At 33.9% G+C, this 4,736-nt stretch overlaps 1 long non-coding RNA gene across 1 annotated transcript; it reads right to left on the reverse strand.

The window, feature by feature from the left end:
- Positions 1-335: 335 nt before the first annotated feature.
- Positions 336-2,521, reverse strand: LOC141390274 (uncharacterized). Its single transcript, XR_012409311.1, has 4 exons — positions 2,479-2,521; positions 712-992; positions 591-641; positions 336-532 (listed from the first exon to the last, which is right to left on the reverse strand). It is a non-coding gene; the product is annotated as an uncharacterized lncRNA (long non-coding RNA).
- Between the last annotated feature and the right edge of the window lie 2,215 nt (positions 2,522-4,736).

Here is a 4,736-nt window from a genome sequence, read left to right on the forward strand (position 1 = left end):
ATGAATGCGGATGCCAGTAAAGAAGGATTTCTTAAGATGTTTTTATTGTGTGTGTGATTTAAAAGTAACCCAATAGAAAGTGTCTTCGAGACAACCTTGATGAATCGTGCACGACATACCCAATTCGTTCACGACTCTTTGCAGACAGCCCTTTGGGATTGTTGACGACATTTTCACACAAGTGTCCGCCTATTCATGCACGACAACTTGGGCGACAGGGTAAGCGAAGTTGTCGTCGGTGACAATGTACATGACACTGTCTTGCAGATAGTCGTTGACGACAGTTTTACAGACACTGTCTTGCTATTTGTCATTCACGACCCTATTAAAGACAATTTCAGTTTGTTGTCGTGTGTCAAATTTTTATTTTTATTAAATTATAAAATATGTATATTATGCCTACAAATTGTATATTAAATTAATTATACTTAATTCCCGCATGTTCTGCAAGTCAGCACTTTCTTCCAGCTTTACCGCGCCTCACTTCTTTCCTCAGACAACTGAGGGGGCGATCTCGTTCACTTTGTGGACTCTGCAAAACAAAATATATGACTGTTGTAATTAATCACTAATATATTCAAAAATCTTACCATATACCATCTGCTTCATATTGCGATTTTCAAAGTCGTCATGCCTTCAACCTAAATCCACATATTTAAAGAATAACTACAATTACTTTTAATGTAATTTAATCTACTTAATCTTACTTACCGTTTTAGTTAATGCACTTTGTATGAATAATACATCGTGACGCGGTTTCCAAATTTTATGATTTTTTAACATTAAATTTATTACAAATTGAAAATTGAATATTTTCATAAATATGTATATGAACATATGTACAATTATTTCAAAGCTCGCTTTTTTGAGCATTTTTTGGGTTTGTTTCCAAGACACAATGCAAGACATGGTCATGCAAGTTGTCGTACATGACAATTTCATTGATTTCGTCAACGAATCGTCGACGAAAATGTCATCAACGATTCGATTTTCTATTGGGAATAAATGTGATAAAATCATCATTAATCTTTTTCAAAAGCGCAGTTGTATTTTTTTAATTAAAAGTTGGGATCATATTTTGGGTTGTGGCGCTCTGTATGGAAATTCAGCTTTGATATTTGACATGACTTAAGCCCCTTCAGTAATCGTGGATCCACGTTACCGTCATTTGAGTTTATATATTCACATATTCAATTCACGCCCACATTAAATGAAATTTCTCATAGCGGAGAGTATGTTTATACGCCATTTTTAGCATTCTGATTGTTAGTGATGCTGAGTTAAAATCTATAAGATTATCACAGAACAAAGTAGGTTATAGTAATACTATTCACGTGTTGGCCTCAATGTTAAATTAAAGCCAACGAAAGCCTCCACGAAAGATAGTGTTACGGACATTGGTATAGGTCTTACATAGCAGTACCACACTTGAGTTCTTTTGAAGCATTAGCTAACGTTTTTCCTCTTTAGAAAGTAAAACAAAGGTTAGCGTAGTCTTCATATGTAGGATAGCATAGGGCAGCTACGCCACTGTTGCGCCTTCGCCAGCGCCGATTTAATTGATGCTACATGAAGCTGGTCTATAGGAAATTTATGAGTTAATCGAAGATGAAAGAGAACTTTTATGATCTTTATGCAGTTTCAATAAAATCGGCGCTGGTGAAAGCACAACTGTGGCGAAGCTGACCCATGTTATCATACATAGTTAACCCTTATGTAAACGCTTTAAGAAGATTTTTCTCAATAAGGCAGAATTTACCTTGTGTACACTCATCATTAACATAACATATGCTCATATAAAAACGCCGTTTTTAAAAGAAATCAACAAAATATTGCAATAATGTACTGTCGTTAAGACTTAACAACAACTTTTTTTTGGTTGTTAACTTAACAATAATTTTCGGTAATTAACGACAAAATTTACCGACAAAAATTGTTAAAATTGGTATACAGAATAGCACTTACCGAAAATTATCGTTAACTACCGACATTCGTCGTTAATTCTGTCGTTAAGGAGTTACAGAATCGCACTACTGGTAGTTCTGCCATGCACTGAACTAACTTTAAATAGAAGGTGCTTACACCTGGGAAGTTTTTTGCGGATTCTGAAACTACAATGTCTAGATGAGAAAAATCAAAAAAAAAAAAAACAAAAAAAAAAACACCGGACCGCTTTTTAAATAAATCGTGGTAAAAGTTAATATTTTTAAGGTTTTTTTAGGTTTCCACGATTTTGCTTGAAAATGAACATTGTAGTTTCAGAATCCGCAAAACTTCCCAGGTGTAAGCACCTTCCATTTAAAGTTGGTGGACACCTCGCAAAAGTACTTTTAGCTGCAAATTGGGACTAAGACATGTGGTTTGAGATAAACCTTGTCCGCAGTATGGAATGTGAAAATTGTACAAGAAATTGAGTTTTATAAGAAATCAAAAAAAAAAAACTTGTATTGTACTACAAATAAATTTTTGATTGTTTACATTGCAAGAGGCCAAAACTTTTATTATAACGCTGTGTGCTATCAGAAGAAGAAAATTCAAAGCTGAATGCCAAGCATTTCCATTTGCCTAAAAATAGATCAGGGCAAACTGACAGTTTTATTCGAATATTTGGTTCATCAGAGAGAAAAAAAAGAGAACACACATTTGCTCCTATATCTTCTTTGATAAACAAGAATGCACAACATGCAAAAAGTAATAATATGTGTATATATGTATGTATGGATTTGTTTCAGTTCTCTCTATATATGTATGTAAATGTAGTTATGACGTCAAATGAAAAACAAGCTAAAACAAATCATTAATTCAAAATAAAAATATTTTTGGTCATCAATATTATATATCAATGACATGTACATACATATGTGGGAACATGGTATAGTATGTATAAATCCTAACATACATAGGGTAGAAGGGTGAGCTTTCACCACTGGTGCACGGACGACGCCAACAACTGATCAATACTATATTGATAAAAACATATTTGTTTGAATGGAGGCAGGTGAAATATCATCGATAAATGTACTATTTATCAATTAATAAAGTTTAAATAAAAGTTATAGTTTTTAGTGACGAAAGCTTCTCTATCTACCATCGAGCATACATACACATGTACGGCGGAATTCTTATCGATTGCCTGTTTCACTGCTACGATTCAAATGCAAATTCGTTCCAATTAGTACCAAGAGATCGTATCGTTTGTATGAAATCACTCATACGTTTAGGAACTAGGATAGTGTGTTATGTTGACCTTTAGGAGCTTTTGATAAACAGTTCGCATGTTCCAGAAAGTTGTTTACTGATATCTTTGGCAACAATCAGCTACAATGATAGTTTTTTTTTTAATTTTGATCGGTTTAGTATCTATGGACCATAACCAGAGAAAAGGTATAAAAAATCGCAATTGTTTAAAGTTTTTTGTTACTTTGACCTTTGTGTGTTCTAGAAAGTTGCTAATTGATATCGTGGGTATAATTTTGGGTACAATGGGTATAATTTTTTTAAACGGTTTGATATCTATAGACCAAACCCCGAAAATAAAATATAAAAGAAATTAGACATTAACGAGTTTGACCTTAATGATTAAGTTTGATGGATTTTATGTGCTAAAATTTTGTTTCTTTATGACAAGAGCCACAAATTAACCTTCAACAGTAAATCAGAATTCTTAACGTTTTAGGAGATCTGATAAATTGATTCATTTTAGCATCAAGGCCTCAAATCTTTGGCGCCCATAACGGCAATAGTACAAGTGATGGGAAAAAACGAGGGACACGTGTCTTCTTATTTTTGGTCTTCTATCACGCTACGGTGTCAGAACCAGTGTTTCGGATTCGGAGTCTACGATTCGGAGTCGAGCAATTTTGCTGGAGTCGGAGTCTGAGTCGAAAAGTAACTCGACTTCGGGCGAAATTTTTTCCACGTTATTGAAATATAACATTAAATTTGCAACAAGAACATTTTTTTAAAAATCATTATTTATTTTAAAAGAAAGTCATAAGAAAACATATATGCAAACGGTTAAGTTAAAGGACAATTCACCGGATATTTACTATCGTCTGAAGTGTAGTCTATTCAACCCTATTTTGTTGATCCAATTGATTCTTTACATTTTTCCAAACAAAAGTAAAGTTCTATGACAATCGAATTAAGATTGGCCTTTAACCTATTTCGTCAGAAGTTTTACTGGTCATCTCACAAAGGTCTATTGGTATTCTCATCTTGTTTGTTATGAGAAGTCATCCTTGTCTTCTATTAAAGACATTGTGGTCTCTATGAGAAATCTTACTGAATACCCTGTGACAAAAGATGTAAGTTAAGATCTGGCGGACGAAAAATTCCTTTTCGAAATGAAAGCCCCAAAGGAACCCATGGCTGAATTTTCTGAGTTATGTCATAATGATTTTTTTGATTGACCCCTATCAAACATTGAGAAAATCAATGAACGTACACAAACAAAACGATTCCTGTGCCAATCACACAGAGCCACAAACTTCTCTGAATCGTTTAATTCTCACAACCAAAACAAAACCACAAACTTTTCAATGTAAAAAGATGAAAACTGTACAATTGCTGAAATGTACTTCGACTATGCTTTGCCGAGTTGTTTCATTCACTTCCCAAACAAAAAGAATTTTTGGCAAACGTTTTCTGTGCGTTATGGTCAACTACATGTGATTGCTTAACAACCCTATACCCTGCCAGCAATTGGAAGTGAGTTTTGCACTCCCTCGCCTAAG

The sequence above is a fragment of the Musca autumnalis genome, unplaced genomic scaffold (assembly GCF_047663935.1).
Source record: "Musca autumnalis isolate F117 unplaced genomic scaffold, ASM4766393v1 scaffold_1, whole genome shotgun sequence".
NCBI classification, from domain to species: Eukaryota; Metazoa; Arthropoda; class Insecta; order Diptera; family Muscidae; genus Musca; species Musca autumnalis.